This window comes from Mesocricetus auratus, unplaced genomic scaffold (genome assembly GCF_017639785.1).
Source record: "Mesocricetus auratus isolate SY011 unplaced genomic scaffold, BCM_Maur_2.0 Super-Scaffold_100010, whole genome shotgun sequence".
NCBI classification, from domain to species: Eukaryota; Metazoa; Chordata; class Mammalia; order Rodentia; family Cricetidae; genus Mesocricetus; species Mesocricetus auratus.
The window spans coordinates 62,206,629-62,227,186 of NW_024429194.1; the positions used below are offsets into that span (position 1 = coordinate 62,206,629).

Consider the following 20,558-nt stretch of genomic DNA (forward strand, 5'->3'; position numbering starts at 1 on the left):
CACTCCCCAGAGAGGGTGAGGCCTTCCATGGGGGATCATCAAAGTCTGTCAAGTCATTTGGGGCAGGGCCTAGGCCCTCCCCCATGTATCTAAGCTGAGTATCCATCCATGGGGAATGGGCTCCCAAAGTCCATTCGTGCACTAAGGATAAATACTGGCTCCACTGCCAGAGGCCCCATAGACTGCCCAGGCCTCCTAACTGACACCCATGATCAGGGAACCTGGTTCAGTCCTATGCTGATTCCCCAGATGTCAGACTGGGGACCATGAGTTCCCATTTGCTCAGTTCAGCTGTTTCTGTGGGTTTCCCCAGTATGGTCTTGACCCCTTTGCTCATTACTCCTCCCTCTCTATAACTGGATTCCAGGAGTCCGACTCAGTGCTTTTCTGTGGGTCTCTGATTCTGCTTCCATCAGCTACAGGATGAAAGCCCTAGGATGGCATTTAAGGTGGTCCTCAATCTCATTAAGGGGGGAAGGGCATTTAAGGTAGCCTCTCCACTATTGCTTAGATTCTTAGATGACCCCACTTGTTTTTCAATGAAGGGGACAGAAGCCTAGGGAGGATGGTGGCTTTCCAAGAAGATCCAGGAATCAAATAGCAGAGCCATGAGAACACAGGTCCTTTTTAGCCGCTTAGCAGAAATGCTTTTTGAAAGTGTCATTCACAGACACAGACAGATGTGCCTGTCATGTAGCAGGACGCTTGCTATGTTTATGATATAACCAGTGATGGGAAATGCTTCTTAGTGTCCCCTACAACAAAAGTAGGAAACATTGTTTGATCAGTGGTACAGGGTAGCTCTACTCAGTAGGCTGTAAAGCTCAGGCTGGCTGCATCATCCCTACAGTAGGGTTCAGAATCATGCAAAGCTCTAGCAGGCTGGTTTTATCATCACACTCCTGACCCTTTTTGAAAATTGGGAAATAAGTCTTAAGTGTAGAACTGTCTTCTCTTTTTAGTTCTGAACTTATAAATGCTAAGAGCTTTCTGCTTGAAAAGAAGGAGGAAACAGCCAGGTAGCCAGAGTTTGACCCTGTTAGTACTTCTGGAGAATGTCAATGTCATGACACCTCATAATGACTGGTGAAGTCCTCCCAGATACTGTATGGAAAAACAAACTTTGTTTAATACAGTTAGCCCAGCAGAAGTATTCTGGAATGTTCGATATATTATTTATGACAAATAAACAGAGGAATTTTCAACAAAGAATCAGGATTCACAATCCAACAAATGAGTCCTGACTGACCAGGGAGAGTTCCCTGACAGACCCACAGGCTGTGCTGTGTTTCACAGGGACTTGTTTGATCTTCTGCCAGCTTGCAGAAAGCTGCAAGTGCCTTGCCTGGACTCTGACTCCCTGATCCTAGCCTGTTCTCATAGCAAGATCTGTCCCCATCTCAGATGCCAGGAACATATCAATGGCACAGTCCCACACAAACTCATGAGTGCTCGTAGGTCAGCTCCTCTGGTTTCTATGTGACATCAGCCAGAAATCTGAAAATATGCACTAAGTTGGGAGGTGATAGCTCAGTTCAGAACCAGCAGGGACCTTAATTTTCACCCAGGGAATGAACTCTCCCTCCAGGAGAGGTCCTCCTCCTCCCCAGTCTCGTCTCAGACATACCAACCAATTTCATCATTCTTATTATATAATAATTTATAACCAAAATAACAGCTGTGGACTGCCTCTTTCTCAAGGAATAGCATGATTTATCCAGATGCACATGATTTGTGCTTAAGGAAATATGCAGTGAGCTTTGAGTAATGTGAAAGGGAGAGGTGAGGTGAAGTTAAGAGAAACTTTAAAAAAAAAAACCTTAAGCAAATATGAACTCACCTAATAGAGTGCTGTATTTGCAGGGTTTGCAGGGAATTCTGGAAGAACTGGAGAAAGCTATGTTTCTTCAGTGTGAGTTGGCATCTGCAATGGGCATCCTGTCGACTGGAAGCATTAGTAGAGAAAAAAATCAAAATTTGATTTGTTTTCTCCAGAGAATCAGCCATTTACAGGACAAGGGGTTGAGGTTCTGTCGGTGTGAAGCACTTGTGTGTAACTGAGAGCCAGTCTGTTGTGGTTGATTTCCTTAATGCAAATGACAGCTTTCCAGCTCTGTTTTCCCAGCTGGGAAAAGTTAAGCCCCCCTGGGTGGTGGGAAGAGGGAGAGCTGAACTGAAATAGTCTAACTGATGTTGACTACACCCAAGTGTGGCAGCCATTAGGATATCAGAAGGCGTGTGCTGAGAAAGACCTTGGAGTACACAGTTCTAAATGAGATGCCTCCATCAAATCCCTCCCCTCAGAGCTTCGGGGAACCCTGCAGAAAAGGAGGCAGAAAGTGTAAGAGGTGACAGAGGACAATCGGGGAACAAGGCCCACCACGACTGAGCAAAGCTCATGGGAACTCACAGAGACTGAAGCAGCAAGCACAGAGTCTACGCGATTCTGCACCAGGCCCTCTGTGCATACATGACAGCCATTGGTCCAGTGCTTTTATCCTGAACGTGTGAACAAGTTGGTCTCTGATTCTTGTGCCTTCTCTTGGGGCTGTTTTAGTTTTCTGTTGGTTTGTCTTGGTCAGCTTCGATATGATGGGTTTTGTTTTATCTTAAAAATGCTTCATCTTGTTATGTTTTATTGTTTTCTCCTAGAAGTATGTTCTTTTCTAATGAGAGACAGAAATGGAATAAATTCATATGAGAAAAGAGATGGGAAGGAACTGGAAGGAGTAAAGGGAGAGGAAATGGTATTCAGGTTATATTGTATGAAAAAAGATTGTTTAGTAAGGAGGAAAATAAAGAGAATTTAAAAATCAGGGATGGGGATTGAACAACAAAGTTAAACAGAGCGGTGGAGTGTGACAGAAAGGAGGACCAAAGGAGACTAAAGATCTAGGGAAACTGTGAAGGTCTGTGTTCACCGGCTTCCCAGGGACTGATTAATAGGCAATGGTGAAATGGGTTTTGTACTGGAATTCAGGTCCAACTTTCAACAAAACCAAAATTGTTGCCTTGTGCTCAGAGAAAGGGGCTGTTTTGTGTTTGTAGAGGGCCCTAAGCACAGGGTACACTAAAAACAATCGAACAGATCAAACAGCATTCATCAGCAGGAAGAAATCTCAGGGGTTAGTGGTCACAAAAGCAGACGTTTCTGGAACCTGACAACTGTTGATATGGAAACTGGGTTTCTCCAGCAGTAAGGAGGACAAGTTTATTTATTGTGTATTAAAGATAAGTACAGCAGATATTGAGCAATGGCTCATCATTTAAGACTTCTGACTGTTCTTTCAGAGGAGTCAAATCCAGCTCCCAGCACCTGTATGACGACTCAGGATCTCAGTTTCAGGAGATCTGACATCGTCTTCTGGACTCTGCGGGCTCCTGCACACACTGGGGTGCACATGCATTCACCCAGGCTCATCAACATAAAAAATAAATATTTTAAAACATTTAGCGTTGGTGGCGCACGCCTTTAATCCCAGCAGAGGCAGGGGGATCTCTGTGAGTTCGAGGCCAGCCTGGTTTACAGAGTGAATTCCAGGACAGCCTCCAAAACAATACAGAGAAACCCTGTCTCCAAAAACCAAAAAAAAAAAAAAAAACATTTTAAACATTTTAAAGTATAGTCAGCCTTCTATATCTGTAGGTCTGTAGGTTTAGCATCTGAGAATTCAACTAACAGGGGATAAAAGTCTCCCAAAATTGTGCTTAAACCAAATACACACACTTTTTTAATCTATTGCTAAACATTACATAACTACTTTTGATATACCATTCACATTGAATTAAGCGTATAGGTAATCTAAGGATGATTTAAAGTATATGGAGGATATTTTAGGTTCTATATCATTTTATGTAAAGGTCATGAGCATTTGTAGATGTTGGCACCCCCTAGTGATCATTGGCTGATTTCCCTACAGATACTTCGGGGTAACTCTACTGGGTAAAGCCTGGAGAACTAAAGATTTCCTCCACTGTCCCCATACTGAGAATGCAAGACTACAAATGTATGACACAAAGTAAACAAGACCTAGCAAGAATTTTATGCTTCTGGTCACCAGGCGTTGGTGGCACACACCTTTGATCCCAGCAAGAGGCAGAGGCAGGTGGATCTCTGCGAGTTCAAGGCCATCTTGGTCTACAGAGTAAGTTCCAAGGCAGGCTCCAAAGCTACAGAGAAGCTTGTCTCAAAAAACAAAACAAACAAACGAAAACAAGAATTTTACGCTTCTGGCCAATGGCATGACTTAGGGAAGGCATTACTTCACACTCTCCCCTGTATACCCTTACCTGTCCATTCACCTTCTTCTTTCTCCCAGTCTGATGGCTATGGATAAAATGACCTCTCTACAACCTGTTCCACTGTCATTAAATCTCAGACGATGCTGGAATCCACACAGGAGTGTCAGAGCAACGGAGAAAGCCAGGGCTTGCAGCCAGCTGGGAACATTTCAGGTTTCAGGGTTCCTAGAATCTCAACAGTAAACAGGTCAGCTTGCTTCCAGCAAACCTCTCTGGCAATTCAATTCCTCTTTGCCTCTAACCCCACAAAGCCTCAGGAACACACATGAATTATCCAAATTATCCTGAAGAAACTGGTTCTCTGTGCATCTTGTCCTCACCATCTGGAGTTCTGAGGAGTTCTGTGGGTGCATCACAATGGCTGAAGACTGGGGAAGAGCCTGAGCTTGGTCTAGCCCTTTAGAACTAGATCCAGTTATCCAGAAGCAGGGAAGGTCACATGCCTTCGATGACATTTGTCTACAACTTGGTTGTAGCATTTCCTTAATTAAGTGTGTGTATCAGTGTGCAGGGGGTGCCTTATGCGTGTGTTTGTCTGCAAGTGTGCTTGCCCATGCATGAATGTGGAGGGTAGAGATTCACATAGGATATCTTCTACTTCTCTCACTCATAGAAGCTATCTGTTGATGAGCACAAACATTCTCTCCCAAGCTACATGCTCCCTGTATCCTCACATGTCCACTGGAACTAGTCTTGGGACCCCCAGCTGAGCTACATGGATGGGTCAAAGTCTACTCTCAGACTTCTTCACCAGGAAACCCTGGAGACTCAACACTTTTAAAAGTATGGGCATTGGTGACACATGCCTTTAATCCCAGCACTCGGGAGGCAGAGACAGGGGGATCTCTGTGAGTTCAAGGCCAGCCTGGTCTACAGAGCAAGTTCCAGGACAACCTCCAAAGCAATACAGAGAAGCCCTGTCTCGAAAAAAAAATGTGTGGAAGGGCCAATAAGACAGTTCCATAGGTAAAATGACTTTGCCACCCACAATGCAGGCCTGGAGGCCTGAGTTTGATCCCCAGAATCAATGTAAAGGTGGACGGGAGAAAAAAGACTCCACAAAATTGTCTCCTAACCTTGACACAAATTCACAGAGAGAGAAAGAGAGGAAGGTTAATAACGACAACAAATGATTTTTTAATACATGCTTTCTGTTCTGACTCAGAGAAGCTTCTGCGGCCCAAATCTTCAGGTTTCTCTGGCCCAGACCTCTAGTAAAGAAGGTTCTCTGGATATATTCACAGACAAACCCCACAGATATTCCAGCAAAGAATGCACCGGAAAAGCAGCTGTGGAGGCCAGAGAAGTGTCTCCGTGATTAAGAGCACTTCCTATTCTTGCAAAGGGTCTGAGTTCAGTTACAAGCACCCAAGTCAGGTAACTCACAGTTCCTTATAACTCCAAGTCTAGGAGTCCAAAACCCTGTTCTAGCCACCATGTCACCCACACACGTGGCATACACACACACACACACACACACACACACACACACAATCAACAAAGTCTGTCATATCACTTGAGGCAGGACCAAGGTCCTCCTCCTCCCCACCCCATCCCACCCTGTATTTAGGCTGAGCATGGTATCCCCCCCATAGGGAATGGGCTCCAAAAAGCCAGTTCTTGCACTGGGGATAAATACTGGTCTCACTGCTGGTGGACCCACAAACTGCCCAAGACACCCAACTGTGACCCACATTCAGAGGCCTTGTTCAGTCATATGCAGGTCCCCAGCTGTCAGTCTGGAGTCAATGAGCTCTCACTTGCTTGAGTCAGGTGTTTCTGTGGGTCTTTTTTTTTTTTTAAGCTGTTCTGTTTATCTGTAGGGGTTAGAGCAAGGGTTTCTTGGGAAGGGGTACTAGAGAATTTTCTAGATTGCTGGCAACATAAATATTAATTGGAATCACTAGACGGATTTGCTAAAATGACAAGATAATATGTACCTTGCATTGTATATAAGTTTTTCCTCATAAAAATGTAAACAAATACTGTATGCTGTTTGGTTAGTTGCTGCTTGTTGTTGTTTCTTTTCTCTTTAAGATTTATTTTTATTTGTGTGTGTGTGTGTGTGTGTGTGTGTGTTATGTGTACAAACCTGTAGCAGACAGAAAAGGATTTTGGATCCTCAGAGGGCGGAGTTTTGAGTCACCTGATATAGGTCCTCAGAACCAGAACCTCAGGCCCTCTGGGAAAGCTACAAGCAGTCTTAGCTGCTCAATCATCTCTCCAGACCCTCATTAACTGGAGGTGGTGGCATTATCCTGTTTTGTTTTGTTTTAATGAGTACAAAGGTGAACTCCAGGTTTCCAGTGGATTTATGTAACCGATCCCCCCTCTTCTGCAGACACTGCACACACATGGCACACAACAACATGCAGAAAAAATATCCAAACGTATAAAAGAAATGAAGAAAGAAATTAAAAAGTAAAGGGCAGACAGAATCCAACTCACAAAAGGCAATCACACTCTGTCTGGGTTTACACAACTGTAAATCACTTCCACTGCAGGTGTACAGAAATAGAAGCTATCAGCTGTGGGGCTATTTTGGTGAAGAACAGAAATGGCAAGATGCAAAGACAGAGACCATAGAAACAGAGGCCCTGGGAGTGATGAAGAGGGACCAGTCCCTACATTCATGTAACGGAGAGGCTGGCAGGAAGAATACTGGAAAACTGTTGTCAAGCATCTGTCTAGATTACAGATTGAATGTTAGTGCTATTAATTGAAACAAAAACAAAACTAGTAAAGGGGGAGGGAGTGATGGGTAAAGACTCTGGACAAGGCAAGTGAGACCCATTTTCAACCTCTAGGATTTGTTGCCGATCAGTTATTGGTTTTTAATGCTCAGAAGAGGGGTCTGAGTTGATGAGCAGGCGGGATTTATAAATTTGACTCACACAGGAGCATGTATGAGGGGAAGAAGTAAGGGGTTCCAAATAGAAACCTGGAAAATACTAGGGTAGCAGGGAAGAAAGCAATGGAGAAAGAGAGAGGGGGGAGGAGAGAAGTCTAGCATTTCACAGGATGAAAGCTAGTTAACAGTGTCATTTACCCTCACAGGTCAAGAAAGACATAGATGAAAAGCAGCAACTGTGTTTTCTACCTTGGCAAGCATTCCTCCAAGGAAACATATGGGAACATTGCAGGGTGGGTGGGAATGTAAAGTAAAACAATGATGAAACAAAGTATGCATGTGTTTCTAACAGCTTTGGCATAAATGGAAGCTAGGAAAAGGTGGGGTAAGGCCGTCGATATGATAGAAAAAGGTGAGCCAAGACAGGTTCCTGTTAACTACCGCAGAGTAAAGGAGGCTGGATAGAGCAAATTCCTGTGGCGATGTGGGGTGAATGCCAGGGTGCACAGGGGCCTCAGAGTGTCTCTATTAAATTTCCTATTTAAACTTCACTTGTATCCTGGGTTATTCTGAACACTCCCAACATGGAGATCTGGGATTATGTGACAAGCACCAAGTCACTCCTCTACCAAATACTGAAGCAGATACCCAACCTTTTGGACCAAGAAGGGCTTACATTTCTTTGCTGATACCATCACTGCCTCTCTGTTGTTTCTCTCTCTGTCTGTGGCCTGATCCACTGTGTATCCCTCCATGCAAGACCATAAACTACTCATGTCTGAGACAGCACAAGGAAAACACCACAGAAACAATCACAGACTGCTGTCCCCAAAGCCCTAGGGAAACGCCTGTTCCCTGGAGAGAGTCCCAAACAGTAACCAGTTTTCTTACAGTCAGAAAACAAAGTTCCATATTGTTTTCAGCTCCTAAAATAGGTCGAGGATAATCACAGCATACATATTCCTCATATTAACCTTGGAGAGAATAATGATGATTTCTCACTGTCAAATAAAAGCAATTGAAGTAGGGCAGGTGACTGGCCACTCCCAAAACCACAAAACTAGTAATCACAAAATCAAGTCATAAACTTTGTCTCCAGAACCATTCCTGCCAACCCAAAGCAAACATGATTCCCAGAAGGTACAAGCACCTTTTCCTTTCCCACTGATGGGGCCTCTGCACACCATGGCCACCAGCTCCCTTCTAAAGAGCAAGCTGAGAGCTGACTTTCCGCTGTCACCAGAAGCGTTTTCAGGGGTTGGGAATCATTAGCTGGGGTTGAAAATGCCTTAGTCAGGGCCTCTACAGAGACTGGTTCTTTTCTAAAGAAAGAACCTCTCTAGACCAGGGCTCTGAGGGCTGCCCCTTGAAACTGGCTTGGCCTACTCTGGAGGAGCTCCAGCCCTCCCACTTGCCCTGAGGAGACTGAATCTGAGAGGCCCTCCAGCTCCTCCACTCAAGGAGAGACGTCTGATCAAAATAATCCTGCTACAGCCCTCCTCAGAAACTCCCCACAGTCTCACCTAGACCCTAAGATGTCGTCAGACATGGAAGCTTGAGTGATGGCAAAGGGAAGGGCAAGCAAATGATGCCAAACAGGATGGTTCCAGAACACCTACCCAGGACCTACCTGGAGGGAAAGCAAGCACTAGCCAGACCCAGCTGGCTCCTATTGACTTAGCAGATGATTCTGAGGTGGGAGATGTGGAGGAGGAGGAGGAGGAGGAGGAGGAGGAGGAGGAGGAGGAGGAGGAGGAGGAGGAGGAGGAGGAGGAGGAATGAACACGCCACTGGAAGCCTGGTTCTCATTGGTCTCTGTCATGATTAAAAGAGGTCCAGACAGACAGTAGAGACACCGAGACCAGAGAATCTCTGAGGACTCTGCAGCAAACCCTGAGTGGACACTCCCAGGTGGACAGAAGCATGAGACTCACTGCTCTTCTCTTTCTGGCAGCTCTGGCTGGATCACTGGCCTGGGCCCGTGAGTATGACCCTTGCCCACCACTCAGCCTTATTGACCCTTGTGCGGCATTTGGCTTTATAGACCCTGGGGAACGGCCCTGCTTGATCCCCTTGTCCATTCCTCAGTAGAGAGGGTGCTCCTAAATGTGCTTCTGCCACCCTCTCGTGCTTCCAAAAAGAACCCCCATGCTCAGCCCTCAGTAATGCTGCAGTTTCGTCCCCTCAACGCGCCTGTCTACTCTGCTACTGTCGCTCTGGCGTCTTTTTCTCCTCAATAAGCTGAACCATTTCCACCGCTGAGGCTTCCCCTTCTCTCTGTCCCTCACCCTGTCATTTCACCCAGGCAGTGCCAACCATCCTCCCACCCAATTTTCAGACATTTGGCTTTGCCTCTCCTCTGTGTGAATGCATCTCCTCGGGCTAGCCGTACTCAAGCCACAGAATAGTTGTGCTTCTTTTTTTGTTTTGTTGTATTAGATAACCTCCTGGATTTCCCCTTACTAGCACCATCACTAACGTCGTTGTCATTCTTATTTCTCCAACTGCCCCATGGACTGTTAGCTTTTCTCACAGCTCACAGTTCTGTTCCCAGCTTCTGAAATGCTGACAGGTGCATTCTATGTGCTGTATTCACTAGATGAACAAAGATATGCAGAGCTGGAGTCCACATATCCACTGAGAAGAGACAGTCTTGCCCCCATCGCCACAACATACCGTCTCTCCCGTTTTCATCTGAGACTGGCATGCCCTGCAACCTATCAAAGAGAATGAGACAATGATTCCGTTTTCATGTGGACATGATGAGTAGCTGAGGCCACAGAGGAAACAACAGAGATAAGGATTCAGATTAAAGGTCTAAAAGCATTTCTAGTAGAACCAGAGTATAGTGCAGAGATTGCACTCCCATCTCTCCAGGGCCAGTCCTGAGCTCAGGGAACTCTGGGCAGTCAATGGCACAGGGCTTAACCACTGCTGTCTATTTGATCTGGTGGTCCCATTTCCCTCCTTTACAGATGATCCAAAGGATTACTCTGCCCTAGAAGAAGGGAAAGGTAAGTCTTCCTCCCCTACACTAGCTCCCAGGGCTGAGGGTAAATGGATCATATGAAAGGAGAGATAAAAATAAATGAGAATGATAGATTGCAGGCAAAGATCCTGGGAAACAGGGAAGCCAGAATAAGATATGAAAACTGGGGGGATCTCTTTAAAGTGATGTGGTCTTTTCTGCCAGAACACAGATCTCCCTGAATTCTAATTCACTCTAGGAGAAGGCCCCAAAGAAGAGAAGAAAGTCCATAAGGAAGCAGAAGACAAGGACCACCACACGGGGAGTGAGTCCCAAAGCCAGGCCTTGAGGAGATAAGCCAGTCATGTCTTCTGGGGTCAGGTTGAGCAACTGTTTCTTCTTTCACCCTCTTGCAGAATCCCATGAGACACCTGTCAAGATGGGAAATGCAGCATCCCGTGGGTCTGTTGACGAGGGAAAAAAGCAACAGAAGAAGCAAAGTTACAGCTCTATGGGTAGGTCTCTGACAGTGCCAGGATTTTACTTCCGGGGCAGCCTCATTCCCAGGCACAGTCCTAGAGGCACAAGTACAGCCTCCAGAGGAGACTGACACAGTTGTATACAACCACCGCCCCAGAGATTGTGTGTGTGCAATAGGTTTTTCTGTGTGTGGCCTTTCTTCAGCCTTCCCCTGAAAGAAGGAGACATCGGCTCTCTCAATAAAGGGTTGCCTGTGGTACCCTGGACTTGGGAAGGTGGTGGGAATAATGAGTACAAATGAAGCTACTTTTGCTGGTGTGAACTCTTCTGCCTTGAACTTGAATCCACAGCAGAAAAGGCTCACATGAAAGAAAACTCTATGAAGAAAATGGCAGAGGCATTACTTTCTGAAGTTAAAGGTGAGTGTGTCCCCAGATGAGCCATATAGAGCCCAGTCTGAGCATTTCCACTCCTCCCTCAGATCCAGCCTCCATCACCACCCCTACCGTGAGACTGGCAAAGGTCATAACTACTGACAGTGTCCTCACTTTGGTTTCAAATGTCTCTAATTTCCCAATTAACATTCAAACTTGCATCACTGTCTGACTCTGAGTCTCCCTGGCTCAATCCAGGCCTTTCCACTGGGCAACCTGTCTGACCTGTCTGTTACCATCCCTTCCCCCACCCCACCCCCAAGAAGTTGGATCTTCAGGCTATGCTGAATCTAACACCATACCTTAGTGTCTGGGTAACCCTGCAGGACATCAGTTTGTTTGGAAGGCAGAAGATGGAGCTAGGAGAGGAAGGGAATGGGTGGAGCTGGTGCCTGGGGGTTTTGAAGATCCTTCATGCCACCTTCCTCCTCTCCTTCCCCATCTCCCTGCCTCTAACCTTTCATTATTTCCTTTTTCCTCTACATCTCTTTCCCCCTTTTTTCCCTATGGCTGTTCTAGATGATATGCATGCCACTGCCAAGAAAACTAAGAAGATGCTAAGTATGGGAGGAAAAGCTGAGTAATGATGTCCAATTGAACCAGGCTTTATGATTACAGCATAAAACAGTAAAATTAAAAAGTAAACTTGAAATTAAAATTTAAAAAAAATTAGCTATTAAATAGAAAGCATCAAATTTGAAGAGTGTATGTGTGTTCCTTGAGGAGGGTGAGATGGGAAACCTGACCAGGAGTCCTTGGTCCCTTGCAGGGAGGGAGGAGCTCTCTGCAAGACTTAGGTAGGTATCTAATACTTCACACTGAACCTCAGAGTCAGACAGGGCCTTCCCATATAGGAGTAGTTTGCTCACTCATACTACCCTTTGCCATGTCTTCAGTGACCAGACCTCAGTTCCTGAGCTTGTTTCCATATTACCTACACTCCCTGTGTAATGCTATGTTGTGGGCATCAAATTTGAAGCACGTCTGTGAGCTCTTTAAGAAGGGGAGGAAAGGAAGCATCAGAGTATTGAATAGGGCTTTCCCCATTGCCCTGGAATTGGCTCTAAGGCCTTCTGCTGGAAATCCTAGGCCTCTGATTCCCCTTAGTCCATGAAGAATTTCTTATATCTGGAGTCCTATAACACTGTGCCCTCAATCTTGGAACCTATTTAACACTAGAAAGACAAGCTCAGCTCAGTTGTCCCTAAGATCATCCTTCATCCCTTACCTTGTTGGGGGTAATAATGAAAGCCTTGAAGTCACACCCTCTAGGGAAAATGCATTGCTCAAACAAGGAACTTGGGAGCCAGGCAAGGTAGGACATACAAACCTTTATTCTAAGCACTTTGGAGATTAACACAGGAGGATCAGGAGTTCAGGGCCAGACTTGAACTGGAATGTAGAGAGAGTCTCTATCAAAACAACACAAAGGATAGGAGCTATTTTCTAGGATATGGGAGAGGGATAAGATATGTTTCTTCTATCCCCTTCAAGTCTAGATCAAGTGAAGAGCCATGGAACGCTCAAGAGGTAGAATGTTCAAGTCCAAGGTTTCTCTCTCCCCACCAGGCTACTTGCTCTGAAGCTCAGGCAATTTCCAGACCAGAGCGCAGAGAATAGTTCTTAGGAGAGTCCATATCTCAGGCATCAGGAATATGTTAGGTAAAGAAAGCTAAACTCCTGCAGAACAGAATGCTCAAAAATCCAAAATAAAGAGGGAGGAGGAGGAGCTGTTGCTGCAACAAAACCTTTGTTCCTAAAAGCAGAAGCACTTGGATTTACCACAGAGAACCTTTTCTGAAGAAGCCTTCTGCCCAAAGGGTTCAGGAAAAGACAAAGGCAGAGAATGACAAAGCAAATGTGACCCAACATCAGCCTCTGAGTACTCTACTCCTTTGTAGACCAAGAAAGAGCACATGGAAATTCTCTTAACAATTCCTTATATGTCTGAAGTTGTTCTGAAATGGAAAGAAGGTATAAAGCATCTGTAATTAGCTGAATTTAACGATTCCATAGTTTATACATATTTCAAAACCTCATGTACATGATTCTGTCACATTCGAAATTAACATTTTAATATTTAACAGTAAAATATTACATATAACGTACAAAAAAGAAAAAAGTGAGAAGACTCACATAAACGCTCAGATTCTGACCTCTTTTGGAAAGTGAGAGCATCTGGCAACAGCAAACAGAGGAGATGAAGCTGAGGCTACCACCCATGGGAGGTAGCACAGGCTACTACTACCCATGCTCCAGCTCTGTCACTTCTTCCTGACCTCCGGGAAATGGGAGGCTATTTTCCACTCACCATTGCACCTGTGCTGTTGCCTGACCTAAACCTGGGCTGCAGAGCTAATTTATGTTGCTTGACTGAGCCCTGTAGGTATTGAGATTTGCAATCCTCTAACCTTGGTTGTTAACTCCAATTCCCTATGTCTGAACCACATATAAGTCATGAGGATGCCTCTTGTTTAGCCCACAGGACGGAGAAGAAAAGGCTCATTGGTCCCTTTGGACTCTGTGGAGATCACTACTTTACCTTGGGAGACCAATAATATAAAGAGAATCCTTCTTAAGGACTATGAAACACTTCCTGGTGCCTCATATCACATACCCTTTGATATCTGGGACCCACGTGTTCAGTACATTTCCCACAAACTCTTAGAGGGTGCTCTCATTAATTGTAGGTGAGACTACATCTGGGCCATAATACCCAGATATATAGTCAAATATTATGTAAGGCTGTTTTGATGGGTTTATCTTTGAGTAAAGCAGACTGTCCTTCATACTATGAATAGGTCTCACCAGGTCAACTGCAGGCCTGTATAGAATAAGATGAACAGGACTTACCCAGTCAACTGTAGGCCTGTACGGAATGAGACTGACTTCCCCAATAGTTAAGATGAGAGCTGTATAATGTTGAAGAGAACTTTTTATTTACTATAAAATCTAATTTGTCTTTCTAGCAGGAAGTGGTGTTGTAACACTCTGAATCCAGAAAGCTGGTGTTTGAAGCCCAGCATCGTGTCATCACATATAGGGTCTTTAACCTATCTTTGCTTTAATTTCCTCATATGTACAGTAAGGGCATTAATATTTCATGTCTTTTTGGGTCACTAAGGATATTCAGTGGAATTAGCATTTACAGAAACCTAAGAGCATTGATTTGCACACAAACATGTTGTATGGAACTATACTTTCAAAATAATTCCACTCCACGGCTACATCTGCACTCTTGGCCCAGTGGCCAAGTTACAAGGATAAGATTTTAGGGGAATACAGAAGAACTCGGGCAATCCTGCAAAAATGAAGTAAATACATCTGTCCATGTCCATAGTGGTAACATGGATCTAAAGTCTGTGTTTTGAATGTATGAAGAACCTGATCTTCAGAGACTCTGGCCTGGACTTCCCTCTCAATCCATCTGGTTTCAACCAATGTCTCCCATTGCCCAAACTGATACAGAAGCCAGGGCATTGGTGCAGAAATAAGCAGATGATGACAATGGATGGATCATGGACCAAAACAAGCACCATATGTTTTAGATGATACTATTCCTGAGAAGACATGAATGTTAAGTCTACTCACCCAGAAAGAGATTCTACAACAAACTGCCAAAGTCACTTGACAAGCAAGTGTGTTTATTAGCGTTACCTACTAGAGTATGGATGAGGTGTTACTGTAGCTTTCTTTAAGGCCACAATTAGCTCCCAAATCACAACATGGAGACTTCTTATTAGTTGTGAATGCTCGGCCTTGTCTTAGCTCTTATTTTAATCTGTTTCTCTTCATCTCTGTTTTGCCTCAGGACTTCTTACCTTCCTCTTCTGTATGTCTTACTTTCATTGCTTCTCCTGGCTGGCTGGCTGGTGGCCTGGTTTCTAATCCCAAGCGTGTCCCTCTCTTTCTTCTTCATTCTCTTCTCTCATTCTCTCTCTTCTCTAGAACCTAGATTCCTCCTCCTGTTTGTTGTCTTCTGACCACCAGCCCCACCTATCCTTTCACTGCCTAGCTTCGACTGTGCAGCTATTTATTACGCCAATCCGTTGCCTTAGTCAGGCAAGGCGAGGCAAATGCAACACATCTTTACATAATTAAATATTTGCAGCACAAACAAAGGGAACAACACATTTTTGCCTAGTTAAAATAATATTCTACAATATGTCACTTACAGGAACATGGAAGACAAAAAGGCAGCTGCATCCCTGGAAGCTCCCCCCAGCATAGATGACAACTCATGAAAGCCAGAGCCCTAGATCCCTGAGGATGACTCGAAGGATGCACAACAGATTAGAGAGCCTTGTTTTTTGAGTATTCCTTGGGAAGGGAAAGGCACTGGAATCTGGTAAGATTCAGTGATTTCCTGACTCTTTTGAGTTATTTCCTGAATCTTAAGGAGCCTCCCTTTAGAATTTCAGAAGTCTTAATGGCATCCCCTGCCCCAGGATGCAATGTTTCAACTTGGAGTAAGTTTCCACACAACAATGATGGAAAGAAGCATCAGCAAACTCACCAATGCTTAGATTGGAAAACATCACACAGGCTGGCCCCTCACCAGATCCACACCCTGTGTCTCTGTGGGTGGAGGCAATTTAGGGGAGGAAGGGTTTATTTGGTATATAGTCCATCCTGGTGGGGAAAGCATGGCCATGGAAGCAGAGCTTAAGACTACTCTGCTGTTTAGTAAGCATAGAGGTACAGAAAGTGTGTCCAGGCTATAAAACATCAAGCCTTTCTAGTGCAACACTGGATAGGTTCCTACAGCTCCATAACCTCCCAAATAGCACCACCAGGTGATCAAACACATCAACCTATGCGGGACCCTTCATGTTCTAACAACAATATACTGCAAATCCTATAACTTTACATTGTGGTGATTTGGAAGAAAATGCCCCCATAGGTCCAGAGAGTGGCACTATTAGGAGGTGTGGTGTTATTGGAGTATGTGTGGCTTTGTTGAAGGTGTGTCACCAGGGGGTGGGCTTTGAGGTCTCAGATGCTCAAGCCAGGCCTAGTGTGGCTCACTTGCCCTTCCTGCTGCCTGCCAATCTTGGAGTAGAACTCTCAGCTCCTTCTCCAGCACCATGCCTGCCTGTGTGCCATCATGCTTCCCACCAAGAAACCTCTAGAACCATAAGACAGCCTCAATTAAACGTTTTCCTTTATAAGAGTTGCTGTGACCATGGTGTCTCTTCACAGCAATAGAAACTAATTAAGACAAGGATAACCTTTCTCCTGGGTTTTGATATAAAGTAATGAAAATGCTATGTAAAATAAGTGTTATGAATTCCAAATTCATCATCAGTTATGTGAATATCTCTCATTTTTCCTGGGGCCAGGAGGATTAGGAGAGACGAACCATTCAGTGGCATTTATAAAGAATCGCCTGTGCCCAGAGAAGCTAGGAAACAGGGAGGACCTTAAGAGAGACATACATGGACCCCAGGAGAAAGGGACAGGGACAAGATCCCCTGAGCAAATTGGGAGCATGGGAAGAGGGGGAAGGTAGGATAAAGAGGAGGGAAAAGGGGCTAGGGGAGGAGAACATGAGGGATCAGGAAGGTCAAGTTCAGGAAAGAATAGAAGGAGAGCAAGGAAAGAGATACCTTGATAGATGGAGGGAAATCTCCAGGGATCCACAAGGATGTCCCCAACTAAGAACTAAGCAATAGTGGAGAGGCTAACTTAAATGCCCTTCCCCCTTAATGAGATTGATGACTACCTTAAATACCATCCTAGAACCTTCATCCAGTAGCTGATGGAAACAGAAGCAGAGACCCACAGCTAAGCTCTGAGCTGAACTCCTGGAATCCAGTTATAGAGAGGGAGAAGTCATGATCAAGGAGTCAGAAACAGCTGACCTGAGCAAGTGGGAGCTCAAGGACCTCAGTCTGACAGCTGGGGAACCAGCATAGGACTGAACCAGGTCCCCTGAACCTGGTGTCAGTTGGGAGGACTGGGCAGCCTATGGGGCCTTTGACAGTGGAACCAGTATTTATCCCCAGTGCACGAATGGGCTTTGGAAGCCCATTCCCTATGAAGGGATATTCTCTCAGCCTAGATACATGGGGGAGGGCCTAGGTCCCACCCCAAATGATGTGACAGACTTTGAAGATTCCCCCATGGGAGGCCTCACCCTCCCAGAGGAGTGGATGGGGGGGTGGCATAAGGTATTAGTAAGGGAAATGGGAGGACAGGAGGGAGAGGGAACTGGGATTGGTATGTAAAATAAGATTGCTTTTAATTTAAATAAAAATTAATTTTAAAAGATTTTTTTAAAAAATCTGTTGTGTGACAAGTTCAGGGGTGATGTCAGAGTTTTAATTCCCTCTTAGAAAAGCCTTGTATAGATATCAACTTTGCTTCTATTAACAAAAATAAGGGAGTTGGAGGGCTCAGTATATAATCCAGGCTGGCCTAGAACTCCCAACCCTGCTGACTTGTTGACAATGCTATAGAGATTGCTTGGGATCTGGAGGCAGGGTTTTTCCCTCTTAAGTACACACACACACACACACACACATACACACACACACAATACATACACTCACAATTCTCTGTCCTTTTGCCTTTCCAACTGTGGGGAAAGCTACCATCACATTTTAACTACCAAGCCCAAGCTCTGAGGTAGTAACTACCAAGTCCTATCCATGCATTTATTATGTGAAGTAAACCATCTTCATTATTGAGACCTAAGAAATCTCAACTCTCAAATCACATAACGCAACTTTAACCTCATAATAACCTTTAGCTTCCTTAAGGCTAAGGACATGCCACATGCACTCTGCCCCCAGTGTTGGCCAAAAAGTAACTGCCAAACAAATGAAAGCCTTCTTCCTTTGAAGTGAAGAACTCAGACAGCTTTAGAGAGCTTAGGAGGCATGCTTGTGTGCTGCTCCTTCAATGTCATAATAGTTCTGAATTATTGTTCACATGTGTTATAGCCAGAAATTGAGATATATGAGCAGTTGCTCCCAAAAATCACTCAATTTATCTTAAACAGTAACACATAAGTTCACCCACAGGTCTTTGGACTTGAGAGCATGTTCCCTCCATTTTTCCAAAACTACCTAATCCTACAGGTCCGAAAGCCAACACATGCTTCTAAAGCCCAGAAAATGCTAAAAATCAAAAGTCCTTTCACAAATCATTTGGTAGAAAAACTTGACCATTACTTAACTCACTTGGTTTTTTTTAACTTTTTAAAAGTTTGCTGTAAAGTGACATATGGCATTTATAACCCTTCTTTAGCTTATTTTATATGAATAGTCAGTTCTGCCATTGAAATGTGGTTGGTAATGAGATAGCCTGCTAATAAACAACACAATCTAAAATCCATATGTGAGGGAGTACATGCCATGTTTCTCTTTTTGTGACTGGGTTACCTCCACTCAGGATGGTCTAAAAATCCTCATATATGGATTTTAGACATAGATCTGGGGAGTCCCAGCCTACAATCCCATGGCCAGAGAGTCTGGGAAACAGAACCTTCATTCAGTGACTGATGGAAGCAGAGGCAGACTCCCACAGCTAAGCACTGATCTGAACTCAAGAAATCCAGTGACAGAGAGGGAGGACTGATGACCAAAGGGGTTAAGACTGGGCTGGTTCAACCCCCAGAAACAGTTGACTTGACAAGAGTTAGCTCTTGAATCCCAGACTGATGCCTGGGAATCCAGCATGGGACTGATCAAGACCCCCTGAATGTGGGTGTCAGTGAGGAGTCCTAGGCAATCTATTGAGCCTTGGGTAGTAGATCAATATTTATCCCGGGTATACAAATGGACTTTGGGCTCCCATCCAACAATGAGAGATACACTCTCACCCTGGACTCTTGGAGGAGGGTCTAGGCCCTGCCCTGGATGAAATGACAGACTATGGACACCTCCATGGAGGGCCTCACCCTCCCTGGGGAAATGAGGGGAGTTGGTAGGAGGGCGCCGGAGGAGGGAAGGGAAAGGGAGAGGGACCTGGAATTGACATGTGAAGCAACCTTGTTTCTAATTTAAATTTAAATTTAAAAATAAAATATATAAAAAACAACAGTCTCCATAATTCTTTCTACAATTAGAAAAATGTATCCTTCCAAAACATATCTGACTCAAAAGTTCCAAACAAGCAATTGAATCCTTTTTTTTCTTTGATGGACTGAGACCTTGTCAAGCTGGAATCTCTATAAGTACTAGGAAAACATTTTTTGTTCTGTAGTCACTCTCAAATAATCACTCAGAAGCTTAATATCAGTTACAAATGCTCAATCGATAGCTCAGGCTTGTTACTAGCTAGATAACTCTTACACTTAAATCAACCTTTATTTCTTATCTATGCTTCACCATGTGGTTCATGGATTGTTACCTCATTTTCTACACATTCTGGCAGCTGGTTGGTGTCTCCTGTGACTCCCTGACTCCATCCTTCTTTCTCCCATCACTCTCTCTGCATCAGGCTATCTCACCCAAACTCTTCTTGCCCTGACATCAATCAATCAGTTCTTTTTATTAACAATGAGCATAACAGTAAGCAACAGAATAATCATTCAAGTGGTACCTGTTTCCTTGTTTCACAACTGCCTTGGAAGGTGTTTGAGGAGATGAATGTCCTATACTCCAGAGAGAGAGAATTTAAGATTAAAATTAAATAAGCAACTTCTTGGGAGTCATAAAGTAAGTGTAAATTAATAGCAAGACTACAGTCCTAGTTACAAGGCCTCTCTAGCCTCACACACCTATTTAAGGATGCCATGTAGAAATTACCTACTGATAAAACCATCTATTTTAGAGGAAAGTTCATTATTAAGACACATCGTGTTGTAAAGAGAGGTAAAAAAAATCCCATCCTGCAGGAAAGCTCCATAAGTTCAGGAAGAAAATAACTCATAGACTTCAGGAAGCCCCTGAAACTGACCAGATATTCTAGGCCCCTTCTTCCCCAAGTGTATATATGTATGCAGTAACAACTGCTGAAAGACATTCCCAGACCATCTGAGCTGCCTGGAAGAGGCTCAGAACTGCCTGGAAAGGACACTTTCCAAACTTCTGAGCTGGCTGTGGCTGCAACAAGCTCCAAGATTTCCAGGATGGGCTCCAGTCACTCTTGCCAAGTCCTCCCAACCCTCCAACTGATCCACCTGACATAGGACCTACTCTGTGGCAAGAGAAAACCTCGGGAGACAGACACCCATCCACATCAACAAAGACTACAGTCCCCTCACCCCACCCTACATCAGAAGCGCCTTGTTGGTTGATCCTGGGACCAGGGAAGGGGTAGGAAGACATGGCTGCCAATGCCAATCAGAGGACATCCTCACCTGCATCTGTTTGGTACTTGGCTGAAGTGTTGGGTTACAGATCTCCTGGGATGGTGCCATTCTACTTTATGATGTAGGATGTTTCCTCCTTTGTAGAAGATCATTTCCATGACCCCAAAGGGGCTTCTTCTGCCCAGGCAGCTGTGGCCTGTTCATCCCTCTGATCACTGCTGTCTGAACACAGAAGGAAGAGTGAGTAGTGTGAGCACAAAG

General features: G+C 44.6%; 1 long non-coding RNA gene across 2 annotated transcripts in view; it reads right to left on the minus strand.

Annotated features, from left to right (window-relative positions):
• The window catches only part of LOC121142846, a 197,320-nt gene that overhangs the window by 137,712 nt on the left and 39,050 nt on the right, over positions 1-20,558 (minus strand). For both annotated transcript variants that reach the window (XR_005879955.1, XR_005879956.1), the window contains exons 2-6: positions 20,346-20,519; positions 19,586-19,637; positions 4,291-4,467; positions 2,411-2,666; positions 1,841-1,945 (exon numbers count right to left, since the gene is read on the minus strand). This is a non-coding gene — a long non-coding RNA (uncharacterized LOC121142846). The remainder of the gene's footprint in view (positions 1-1,840; positions 1,946-2,410; positions 2,667-4,290; positions 4,468-19,585; positions 19,638-20,345; positions 20,520-20,558) is intronic.